The 13,399-nt window shown below is 43.0% G+C and overlaps 1 protein-coding gene across 1 annotated transcript in view; it reads left to right on the plus strand.

Annotated features, from left to right (window-relative positions):
* The first annotated feature begins 328 nt into the window (after positions 1-328).
* FRMD6 (FERM domain containing 6) overlaps positions 329-13,399 on the plus strand; it is a 171,822-nt gene continuing 158,751 nt past the window's right edge. Inside the window, 1 exon segment of the mRNA XM_033950666.1 lies at positions 329-380. The gene's annotated coding sequence lies outside the window, so the exon portion shown is untranslated.

Genomic DNA, 13,399 nt, shown 5'->3' on the forward strand with positions numbered 1-13,399 from the left:
AGGGAGAGCAGGAAAACCGTTTCTTTCCATTGTTTTATCCTTGGATTGTAGGACCGTTTGGCTCTGCGAGCGGGAACGCCACCGAACGAGCCCTGACCGACAAAGCAATTGCAAGGATAATCCTGTGAAATCTCCAACTCTCGCCTTAGGTGGGTTGCTGTTTCCCTCCTTCGGAACGCTTGGTACGGCCCATCCTCTGCACCCCTCCCCCCCTTCGGTCTCTCTAGCTTTGTGCTGCCGCCAGGGGGCGCGGGGAGTCGCGCTGGGTTGGGGGCTGGCGGGGAGCTGGGTTTTTTTGGTTTTTTTTGACAGAGTAGCGGCAGACAGAGGGGGAAAGAGTTTCAATGTGTGCGGTCCGAGGCTTCCGAGCTCCGTGCGAGGTACAGTAAGATCTGTTTTAAACGACAGCGGAATTACGAGCTGTGGATTTAGCAGTGCCCGGGCAGCGGGTGTTTTTTTTACTTCTCACGCTGACCCGAAAGAGGGGGCTTTGTGGTGGGGTTTTGGTTTTGGGGGGGGTTTTTTTGCACATGAAGACAGTTGCGAGAGTGAAAGATGGGCTGGATCGCGGGCTGCGATGGGAGAGAAGCGCTGGGGAAGCTGCAGCCCAGTAGCCGCCGGCGCAACTCCCGTAACTCTTGCCCGGGACGCGCGCTGTTCTCCTCTCGGGTACCTGCCTTGGGGGGGCGGGGGGTGGCAACATTGCAGAGGAAGGTGCATGGCCTGAGCATGGATTTGTCAGCGAGAGTGAATGACCATTTCGGTGGCTTTGAAGCCACGATCGGCGCGGTAGGATGTTATTTTCCTGTTAAACAAAAACCTGGGATCGTGTCTGGTTTTGGGTCGCCTTGCTCTTAGGCGTCGCTCAGCTCCGGAATGGCATTTTGGCAGGAGGATGAGTTACCGTTTATAACTCCGTCTGTGGGGAAAGGACATTAGGATGCCTTTATGGGTAGAGGGAATTCTGGTTACGTTAGTCTCTTAAATGCTGTGCTGGGTGGATCTTTGGCATTTACAGGAAATGTGTTATTTGTACCTCTGGACAATGTGTTTGGAAACTTTACGAATGTCTGGTTATTTATTGAATACGACTTTGCTCAACTTCTTCCCGTACATAAGTTTCCATTTTATGTCGACTAATAACTGACTATTTTATTCAGTGTTTTGTGAAGAATTGGCAGCTCTCCCCCCTCCCCATATGACATAAATTCTCTCTGGAGCAGTGGTCTCAAATAGAGAATGACACGATGACAAAATTCATCACTGAGGGTCAGTGGTTGTGGCCATTCATACTCTGATTTTTCCCTCTCTCCTTAAAGAATGACATGAAGATAGTTTACCGCGGTTATCCGCGGGGACGGTGATGAATTTTGTCACCGTGTCATTCTCTAGTCTCAAACTCAAACCCTTTGCAGGGCCACATTTTGGATTTGGCGGTACTTGGAGGGCCGCAGAAAAAAAATAGTTAACGTCTTATTAAAGAAATGACAATTTTGCATGAGGTAAAACTCTTTATAGTTTAATTCTTTCCTTTTGGCTAAGTTTTAATAATAATATTGTAATTTATAGCTAAAGAGACATATGATCAAGAAACTGTTTTATTTTACTTTTGTGATTATGATAAATATACCAAGGGCCTCAAAATAGTAGTACCTGGTGGGCCGCATGTGGCCCCCGGGCCGCGAGTTTGAGACCACTGCTCTGGAGTCCTTGTTATGCATCTTTAATGTTTCAGTATCCAACAGGCGAAAACTTCCCAAAATATAAATTTGCTTATAGATGTTAATATTTGTATTAATTGAACATTATTAGTTCTTGTGTTTCTCGGCCAATCACTGGTTTTCTTGCCAGTCAATGGATTGAGTAAGATCAAATCTTAAAGGGGGTTAAGTTAAACTCGATTCCATTGCTCGCATCGCAGATGGCATATGAGGGGAAATCGTCAAGAAACTAGAGGGGGGAGAATGATTTGCTTTTTCATAATGTATGATGTTTTCAGACGGGTGTTGCATTTTAGTGTCCTCTGGTTATGCTGCTATCAAAACTGTCACCGATTCCTTCCTGGTTTTCATCCATATCATGTCAGATATCTTCTGCTTACCCTATTTTTTCCCCAGAAACTTCAGGTAGATTAAAAACTGGATACTATCCAGGTTGTGATTCCATAAATTGGATCAGTACTGATATCCAAGGTTTCAAGATTATATAAGTCTCTTCTGCAGTTGCCTGGATGCTTTCAGGACAGGATAGATTTTTTAAATGTAAGTTAAAGGTTGTTTCTTTAACAATTAGCTGTACTATCATAGTTAAAATGAAAAGCAAATAAAATCTGAGAGGTATGCTACAGTTATGCCAAGAAGCAACATCCTGTAAATGAGATTATTTCTTTAAAAAAAAATCTCTCCTGTTTCAATTCTATTAAACCTCCAGTTTAATAATTTCTTTTTATTCCCTCGGGGTGTCGTTTCAGTGATTGGTAAGCAGTGGAGAAGCTGCTTCACTGTGAAGGAATGTTAGTCATTTCCTCTTAAGTTTTTTTTTTTTAGGGCATTAATGTTAGAGCATCTAAAGTTTTGTCTGAAAACAGTTTCCCATCCCAGATTGGTCATATTGGCTTTCCAGCCCCCACAGTTTAAAGCTTTTTAATTGTAAGCACAGTCTGCACTATTTATGAGGGTAATTTTGAAAAGCATTTTCACAGGGAAATCAGCTTTTATAGAATTGCCTGCCCTACATCCCACCTCATTCTAGAAAGCTGTGTGGTCAGATATGCAACTAGCATGTAAATGTCCACGTGTAAGTTACACAATAAGGTCAGTAGTGTGTTTTTAATTGGCACCAGTTTGCAGTTACAGGCTTAAGTGCCCTTAGCTGGTTATAATAGAGAATGACACGGTGACAAAATTCATCACCATCCCTGTCCCCACGGATAACCGCGGGAAATAATCCCATGTCATTTTCTAGTGTCTATTTCAACCTCAGTCCTTCTACACCAGCGTTCTTCAAAGCAAAGCTTGCGGGTCAGAAGTTGTGGCCATTCATACTCTGATTCTTATGTGAGCCAAGGATAATGAAGCCATTGTGACATCACTGATGTGATTGGCTCTTAGGCACTGGTGGAATGAGGCATTATGACATCACAATATCTGCTCTGGATACCAGAGACTGTCATTCTGTAGTGTCTATCTCAACTTTAATCCTTCTACACCAGCATTCTTCTTAGCAAAGCTTACGGGTCAGTGGTTGTGCCCAATTATACTCTGATTCTTCCCTCTCTCCTTAAAGAATGACATGAAGATGGTTTCCCGTGGTTATCCGCGGGGACAGGAACGGTGATAAATTTTGTCACCGTGTCATTCTCTACTCTATAATTTACAAGCTCAGATTCCAGACAGGGCAGCTTTAAGAGGGTGTGGACCTGGGTGGGGCATGGCATATAGAATGCAGCCTGTTCTCGTTATTCGCGTGCTTCCAATGTGAGATTTCACATATCCGCGCTTGCATCAGTTGCTACCAATATTCCTCACTCGTGTTGCTGTGTTCGCATTTTCATGGACCAGCTCTTAAAAAAAACAAAAAATAGTTTACTTTGATTTCACTTTCACCTTGTGTTCAGACGTTTGTTTCCAGGTATGGCCCCCAAGCTTCTGGAAAGTGCATTACAGCTGCTCCAAGTGCTGTTCCATTTAGAAACCTAACCCTATTTTCCCATAAACTCAGCGTTTCGTTATTTGCGATTTTGCAGTTTGTGAGCATTTTCTGATAAGGTTAAAGAGAATCCCAAACCTCTGATTACTAAGCACTGTCCATGCAGACTGGGGTAGTTTGCAGATTTTGCAGAGAAAAGTTCTGAATATTGGGGTACACCTAGCCATCCCTTTGTGTTCACTGAACAGAGGCTCAACACCTTTTGAAGGCAGATGGCCAGCTGGAGCACACTTTATTTCAAGCAATATTTTATATTTCTAAATCCAGCCAAAATTAACCATATCTTGATTCAGGCAATGATTTTATATTTTATAATTGTTAAATCTAGCCAAAATTAATAATTTCATGCTGCACCGCAAAGTGTAGGCTAGCAAAGCTCAATAAATCTTATTTTTTAAAAAAACAAATTGTTTCCTCATGAGAATAAACAGCACAAGAGAAGAATTCTCAGTTCTGTTAGCAGATTTCAATATCTGAGGGCTTTAAAGCTTTTTTTTTTTTCTACCCATACTCCTGTGAATAACGAGAATGGACTGTACTAGCAGGAGTGGCCTAGTGGTAGAGCTGCTGGGAATGATGACGAGGAAAGGTGATTAGCAGGCAGTGCATATACTGCTGACTGGAAAGATGTGTCTCTGATGGTCCTTCAATTAGTAGAAATAAAGTTATTGAAAAATTAAGATAAGTGTTTTGGAATTGTTTGTATTAGAAGATTTGTTGTACGGCTGGGATTTAAATGGTGATTGCAGTTCGGCATGAGCATTTACCCCAGTCATGAGCTAGGGTAACTCTTCCCACCTAAGGTTAGGCAGACTTACACTAATATTCTATAAGGGAGCTGTGCACATAGCTGCCATTAGGGTGATGTGTGGGGGGGAAGTACAAACAGGGCAATTGCCCTAGGCCCCCATGTTGCAGGAGACCCCAAGTCTACCTAAAGCTGGACAAGATGTGATCTGCTGGTGGGCTTTGGAGCCCCTCCCTCTTTGACTTAATGCCCTGGACTCCAGCAGGATCTGCAGGGCAAGGAAGAGGCACTGTGGATCAATTTGGAAAAAGGGAATGGTAAATATATTTACATTGGTGTGATATGCAGGCCTTCCTCACAAACGGAAGAAGTGGACAGAGATTTAATAGTAGACATTCAGGGAATATATCTAAAAAAGGGGAAGTTTTACTAATAAGTGATTTTAACATGCCGGATGTTGATTGGGGTATCCCTATTGCAGGGTCTTCTAGAAGTAGGGAGATCCTGGATTCTCTACAAGGAGAACTGTTCCAGCAGTTGGTAATGGAATCCACGTGAGATGTGGTCATACTGGACTTAGTGCTTACAAATGGGGAAAGTGTTTCTGATGTTACAGTGGGTGATAATCTGCAGTATACGGTTTAATATTAAGACGGGTATAGAGAGGGCTCATTCAAAAGTAAAGGTTCTAGACTATAAAAAAATAACTTTATTTGGATGATTCAGCAGATCATTCTCCCCCTCTGTTTCCTTGACATTTCCCCTCATATGCCATCTGCGATGTGATGGATGGGGAATTACGTCAAGGAATTGTCTGGATGGGAACGTCTGGAAGGAGTAGAAATGCAATGGACAAAACTGAAAGGAGTTATTGTAAGGGTGACAAATCTTTTTGTGAGGCAAGTAAGTAAAAAGTAAGAGGAAAAGAAGGCCACTTTGGTTCTCAAAAGTAGTAACTGAGAAGGGAAGGAATAAGAGGCTAGCCTCCATAAACTACAAAAGATTGCAGAAAGAGGAAGACAGGCAAAAATATCTGGAAAAATTAAGAGAGGCTGGTTGAGTAGTCAGAAAAGCAAAGATACAAATGGAAGAAAAAATAGCTGACATGGTAAAACGGGAAGGCAAGACATTTTTTTTTAGATATATCATTGATAGGAAAAAGTGCAAAAGTGGCATTGTAAGACTCAAAAGTGAAGGGGAGGAATAAGTAGAAACTGATAAAGAAAAGACTGAATTGCTTAAATAGTTCTGTTCTGTGTTCATGGCTGAAGATCCGGGAGTGGGACCGCAGAAGACAAATGTGAATACGGATGATAGAGTGGTAAACTCTGATCGATTTCCAGAGGGTTGTGTTCATGAGGAGCTAGCTAAATTAAAGATAGACAAAGCGATGGGGCTGGATGGTGTACATCCGAGGGTGCTGAAGGACCTTAGAGAAGTTCTGACTGACCTTTTCAATGAGTTTCTAGAGTCGGGAGTGGTACCGGAGAAGGGTGGATGTGGTCCCTCTCCACAAAAGTAAAAGTAAGGAAGAAGTAGGGAATTACAGGCCGGTAAGTCTAACTTCTGTGGTAAGCAAAATAATGGAAATGCTTTTAAAACAGAGAATGATGAAGTTTCTGGAATCCAGTGGATTACAGGGCCAGAGGCAACATGTAGGACTTGTCAGACAAATCAGATCACTTTCTTTGACTGGGTGAGCAGAGAATTGGATAGAGGGAGTGCACTAGATGTGGTGTATTTAGATTTTAGCAAAACCTTTGACAGTGTACCACATAGACGTCTAATAAATAAACTGAGTGCTCTTGGGATGGGCCCCAAAGTGACGGACTGGGTCAAGAACTGGTTGAGTGGAAGGCGACAGAGGGTAGTAGTCAACGGAGAGCGCTCTGAGGAAAGGGATGTTACCAATGGTGTGCCTCAAGGTTCTGTTCTTTTTAACATTTTTATATGTGATATTGCTGAAGGGCTTTCAGGTAAGATTTGCCTTTTTGCAGATGATACCAAAATGTGCAATAGAGTAGACACCCCAGATGGTGTGAATAACATCAACAAAGACCTAGCGAAGCTTGAAGAATGGTCTGAAATTTGCCAGCTAAAATGTAATGTTAAGAAATGCAAGGTCATGCATTTGGGCTGCAAAAACCCAAAGGAACGGTACAGTTTAGGGGGGTGAAGAACTTATGTGCATGACAGAAAAGCGGGACTTGGTGTGATTATACGCGATGATCTTAAAGTGGCCAAACAGGTTGAAAAGGTGATGGTGAAAGCTAGAAGGATGATTGGGTGCATAGGAAGAGGTATGGCCATTAGCAAAAAGGAGGTATTGATGCCCCTGTTTAAGACTTTGGTGAGACCTCGTTTAGAATAAGGATGGAGTTGGTCCAGAGGAAGGCTATTAAAATGGGGTGTGGTCTTTGTCATAAGGCGTATGGGAACAGACTTAAAGATCTCAATTTGTATACTTTGGAGGAAAGGCAGGAGAGGGGAGATATGATAGAGATGTTTGAACACCTACATGATTTAAAGGCGCATGAGTCGAGTCTCTTTCATTTGAAAGGAAGCTCTGGAATGAGAAGGCATAGGACAAAGTTAAGAGGTGATGGGCTCAGGAGTAATCCCTCGCTGCTCCTTGTGACCCTGGGCAAGTCACTTAATCCCTCCATTTGCCCCAGGTGTACTAGATAGAGTTTGAGCCTGCCGAGACAAATAGGGAAATATGCTAAAGTACTTGAATGTAAACGTAGGATATAAGTGGTATATAAATAAATAAAGAAAATATAAAAAATAAAGAAATACTTTTTTACAGAAAGGGTGGTAGATGTGTGGAACAGTCTCCCGGAAGAGGTGGTGGAGACAGAGACTGTGTCTGAATTCAAAAGGCATGGGAGAGGAAGAGATAATGGTTACTGCGGATGGGCAGACTAGATGGGCCATTTGGCTTTTATCTGCCATTATGTTTCTATGGAAACCTGCTTGAGGCCATTGGTGTGGCAGGGTCCAGTGGCTGCACAGTTTATGTGCCCTTTCTCTCTAGTGGTAATGGGGGCATTGCCTGATCAGGGTGGATTTCTGGTATTGGCCTGAAGATGGTGTCTTGGACCCTGGGTACCCTGGTACATGGAAGCCATTTCCTCTTAGTTGAGGCGGCCCTGTTAGTAGCAGGCACTCAATCTGGGAAAGATGAGCTGAGGGGGGAAGGAATGTGAGGGAATAGGTGGTATAATTCAGAATTTCCTTAAGGACACTCTCTCACTGAAGTTGATACCAAGCAACCTTAAGGCAGGGAACAGCTCAGTGGCTAGGAGGGTTGCACTCAAGCAGAGAACAAGGAGTTAAAAGCCTTCTGGCAGGACACATCCAAGTGACCCTGAGTGAAGAAGTCTCCAAGGGGAAGGCCTCAAATCAAGAAGCCTCCAAGGGAGTGGCTCTGAGTAAGGACCTCCCAGCAATGAAACAGAGAAGGCTACAGGACCAGGGAAGAGGAGTAGCCTGAGCCTAAGTGTTTCCCTGGAGTAGGGAAATGTTCAATTCAGCCTCCAAGCGTTGATTATACATGTAAGGAAGACTACCAAGGTACTTAGGAGATAACCTTGAAGTGTTCCCCGAGAGTACCTGATTTAATGTATGCCCAGATGGGGTGCAAGACAGGGGCCACTGTGTATGGGCCTTACTAGGAGGCAGCCCTGTTAAGAATATTTCCTGTGACATATTGAGAGAGAGACTCTAATTAAAAGAAGTAAAATGTTTTGATTGTTACCTGCAACCTGTGTGTTTGTGCCACGTTTGTATGAGGTCCTGCAGCCAGCCACTAGCCATTCTGCCACAGTGCTCTTCATGGCCATTTTGAAAGTGATTAATGGGGCTTAATTTTGTTTAATAGCAGCCCTTGGATAGTGGATATCCTTGTCTGCAGTGAGATTGTTGTGCAGTATAGCCACTTGATGAGGGTTCAGTGGAACTGGTCTTTATCGCCAGTCAGGAGCTAGTCTGTACTTCTTGCAGGGCCACTGTTGTCTGTGTAAGAAAAGGTGTATGCAAATCTATCTTATGAATATTCATTGTGGATATCCTGCACATCAGACTTGCTGGGTAAGAGCCAGGACTGGATTGAGAGCCTCTGCCCTAGCCTGTGCTGCTCAAAATTATGGGAAGGAAAATGGAAGAGACTTATTTGACTGGGACCCAGTTTTATTTCTAAGAAGAACATAAGAATTGCCGCTGCTGGGTCAGACCAGTGGTCCATCGTGCCCAGCAGTCCGCTCACGCGGCAGCCCGTAGGTCAAAGATCAGTGCTCTAAATGAGTCTAGCCTCACCTGCGTACGTTCTGGTTCAGCAGGAACTTGTCTAACTTTGTCTTGAATCCCTGGAGGGTGTTTTCCCCTATAACAACCTCCGGAAGAGTGTTCCAGTTTTCCACCATTCTCCGGGTGAAGAAGAACTTCCTTAGGTTTGTACGGAATCTATCCCCTTTTAACTTTAGAGAGTGCCCTCTCGTTCTCCCTACCTTGGAGAGGGTGAACAACCTGTCTTTATCTACTAAGTCTATTCCCTTCAGTATCTTGAATATTTCGATCATGTCCTCTCTCCTTCTCCTCTTTTCAAGGGAGAAGAGGCCCAGTTTCTCTAATCTCTCACTATACGGCAACTCCTCCAGCCCCTTTACCATTTTAGTCGCTCTTCTCTGGACCCTTTCGACTAGTACCGTGTCCTTCTTCATGTACGGTGACCAGTGCTGGATCCAGTACTCCAGGTGAGGGCGCACCATGGCTCGGTTTATTGGTTAATTAAGGGGCCCATTTACTAAGCTGCATTAAATGGTAACTCTTACCTCAGCTTTCTGTGGTAACTCCAAACTGTGCATGTGCTCATTGTGTGCTAAAAGATATTTACAATTTTTTTTTTTTGAGGGGGCATGTCAAGGGTGGACAGTCTAAATGTCTGAACCTGCGGTACCTCATGTACTGAGCAGGATTACTATCGCAACGACGCATCATCAGTAGGGTAAAACTAACCTTATCGTTCCGTTTAGGGGGGATTCTGACTTAGAGGCGTTCAGTCATAATCCCACAGATGGTAGCTTCGCCCCATTGGCTCCTCAGAATCCCCCCTAAACGGAACAATAAGGTTAGTTTTACTCTACTGGTGATGGGTGGACAGTAGACATTCTTGCATTAATCACATTTACATTACCAGACTAACTGGGTTACTGAGGCAAGAGTATTATTCAAATTTTCCTGTATCTGCTTTAAGCTGATATCGGCATTGTCTCCAGTTTACCTTTTTCCTCATTTTGTGTTGCATAGACCATCAAAAGAAACTAGATATAAGACCTTCTTAGATAGGACCCTAGCATTTCAAGCTGGTAGGCAACAATCTTGATTAGGTAAATGTATTCGGCAAGCTATGTTATCCTTTTGCAGTTTTTGGAAATTAATTAAGACCACTTTGTTCGGTAAGTTTATTACTTAGTGAGTTTTATTATTGAAATTCTATTTTACAAATATTTGTACTTTTTTACTGTATTGTATTTTGCTGATTCTCTAGCTCTTTTTAGTGTAAACTTTTGGTTATGGCGGTATAAAAGAATAAAATTATTATTATTATGTGAGCCCTTAGCACTCACAAAATGGGTGGCAGTAAGGGCCAGATTCTAAAGGACACCTAAATTTATCTAATCTAATCTGAGATTTGTGGATCTCTCTGTGCCTATAAAGGTTCTAGGCGATTTACGATTAGACAAGAGACCATACAACATGAACTTACAGGAGAAGCCATTCCAACATTTTACAAACTAAGAAGAGACTAGGCAAGCGAGGGGCTTAAAGGAGAACCAATAAAGGTAGGATTGTAAAAGTCAGAGCCTGGATAACCCTAGGAAGTCCAAAGGGTCATCCTGTTGAAAGGTGGTTGCCGCAAAGGAATGTATTCAATTTTCTTCTAAAGCCCTGACAGGTAGTTGGCTTCTGATCTTGTATCCAGGCTATTCCAGTTTTTTGTTGTGATTTAGGTGAATAATGAGTTGAATCATGTGTTTGACTCCTTTTGGCGAGGGGAGGATCATTTTGGAGGTGTTGAAGATTCTGGCAGTTGTGAATTGGTGTTCAGAGAAAATATGAGTTATCGCATCCGTTGAGTTGGCATGGCATATCTAGTGCAGAATACAGGATGTCAGGAGGTGTTTGTCGCTTTCGAAGTTGCAGTTACCTAGAGAGCTTATGAAGAAGATTGGCAATACAGGGGATCTTTGAGGGACACCGCAGAATGATCTCCAGGTACTAGAATATGAATTGTTTTTCCATACTACATACTCTCTGTTAGGCGCCTAACTTAATTGGCAATAATAGACTCAATAAATGAAAAAAATAAAGAAAAATTGGGCAATAGATGCCTACCTGATTCTATAAAAGGTAAGTGCAATTCTCCAAAAACTTAGGCACCTCGCCTACGTTTCCAGCACCTATGCTTTTACATAGGTGCTGCTAAGTGTGATTTTGTAAACAGCGCCTAAGCATAATTGGCACATGGCTGGCACCATTTTTCTAGGTACCGGCAGATTTATTTTTTTTTTATTTAAGAATTTATATACCGCATATTACCTATACGGTTTACACAATAATAAACATAAAATATGAAACAAAACATAGCTGTTTCAAATATTACAAATCATCAGACTTTAAAAAAAAACAATCAGCAGAACAGAAGACATTTAGGCGCCGTTTACAGAATCTAAGGGCTCCTTTTACTAAGGTGCGCTAGCGTCTTTAGCGCGCGCTAACCCCGCGCTACATGAAAAATGCTAACGCAAGCTCTATGGAGGCATTAGCTTGTAGCGCGCGCAGCAGTGCATGTGGCATTAGCATGTGGCGTGCGCTCTATGGAGGCATTAGCATTCTCTATGGAGGCATTAGCATGTGGCACGCGCTAAAACTGCTCGCGCACCTTAGTAAAAGGAGCCCTCAGTGCTCAAGTGGTCATTTTTTAAAAATGGCCACATGAGAATGGCAACATTAGCGCAAGGTCTTTCATGCAAAAAAAAAAATAGAAAATTGTTTGTTTTTGACTGTGGTGAAAATGGTCTTAGCGCACAGCAAAGACTCGCATAAATGTGCGCTAAGGCCACTTTTTACTGCAGCTTAGGGCTCCTTTTACGCTAGGGCCTTAACGCGCGGAATAGTGCAATTCTGGAGGCCACATTACAGTAAAGATGTGCACAGAATTGAATCGGTTCAGCGGACGGCCACCAGGATGATCTCAGGGCTCAAGGGTCTCTCGTACGAAGAGAGACTGAACAAATTGCAGCTCTACACTCTCGAGGAACGTAGGGAGAGGGGAGACATGATCGAAACATTTAAGTACCTCACAGGACGGTCGAAGTGGAAGCTGATATTTTCTTTCTTAAGGGACCCTCGGCCACGAGAGGGCAGCCGCTCAAGCTCAGGGGCGGAAAATTTTATGGCGACACCAGAAAGTATTTCTTCACAGAGAGAGTGGTTGATCATTGGAACAAGCTTCCAGTGCAGGTGATCGAGGCAGACAGCGTGCCAGACTTTAAGAATAAATGGGATACCCATGTGGGATCCCTACGAGGGTCAAGATAAGGAAATTGAGTCATTAGGGCATAGAGAGGGGGTGGGTAAGCAGAGTGGGCAGACTTGATGGGCTGTAGCCCTTTTCTGCCGTCATCTTCTATGTTTCTAAATTGCCGCACGCGCTAACCGCTATCACCTCCTTTTGAGCAGGTGGTAGATTTTCGGCTAGCGCGCGCTAATTCGGTGCGTGCGTTAAAAACACTAGCGCACCTTTGTAAAAGGAGCCCCTAAAGGACCCTTAACAGGGGTCATTGGTAGCTTAATGGACTAGTTTAAAAGACACTCAACAGTAATGACCTGCTTTACTGTAGCCCTGTATCGTACCGTTACTCAACTAACTAAGCATTTGCTGTTGAATGTAGTGTTTCTAATTGCACCCGTGAGGATCTTAGCTGTTCTGATAACCAGTTTCTTGGAAAAGCATTGCAGAAGACGACAGGAATTCTCTCTGTTTTTGTAGCCATTGTGCATTGAGTTAAAAAAAAAAAAAAATGAATTCACTAACTTAAAATATTACTGCAGAGCCCAGCAGCTCTTATGAAAACAAAGTAGTGGTTTGGGCTCCTCCCTTCTCCCCCTCCCCCGCCAACCACACAATCAAACCTTTGCAATCAAACCGAGGAAATGCATTGGGTTGCTTTGTGAGGCAAAATTCAGAGTTTTGGGGGCAAGAGTGAAGACGTTTGATGGTACACTTGCAGCAGTGCATTTTGCTGTTAAGAAAAGACATATTATGTATCGTCCCACAAGTATCTCTGCGATTTGGTTAATGGCTTATATGAAAGCAGTCTTTCTGCTTTGATTTCCCTTCCTCCCGTCCCCCGGATTCATGTACAAACCTCTTCATTTAAAAGACCAGTATCCAGAACAGCATTGGCTTTGCCCTGTTTTTGTTGGAACCCTGAAGCAGACACATGATTGCAGCTAATGGGATGTATTTTGGTTATGTTTGGGACTGATATGAAAATATGGTTGAGAGGTCACGTGGAAGTCGAAAAGCTTCATGCTACTCGGGGTTATTTCCCATGGTTTCATTTTAGATTACTGGTGCAAGCATCAGTTTTAACCTTTTTCTTATTGTGTGTCCTGGATGACGGGACATTCCAAAAATGTTGTTGCCATCGTATGTCCCATGGCATGGGACATACAGTACACCTTCTATCTATCATTTGTCCCATCTATTTATTACCAAGTAGTTCGGAGTCTCAGTTGGATAATGATTCGGACTTTGATGCAGAAAATGTAGCGGGCAGTAGCGATAATTACGATTGGAACCAGCGTAACATAAAATTTACTACGATAGGAAAAGGTTAAGCAGCTTCAATTATTTGTAATTAATATATTTAGGCT

Source organism: Geotrypetes seraphini, chromosome 7, assembly GCF_902459505.1.
Source record: "Geotrypetes seraphini chromosome 7, aGeoSer1.1, whole genome shotgun sequence".
NCBI classification, from domain to species: Eukaryota; Metazoa; Chordata; class Amphibia; order Gymnophiona; family Dermophiidae; genus Geotrypetes; species Geotrypetes seraphini.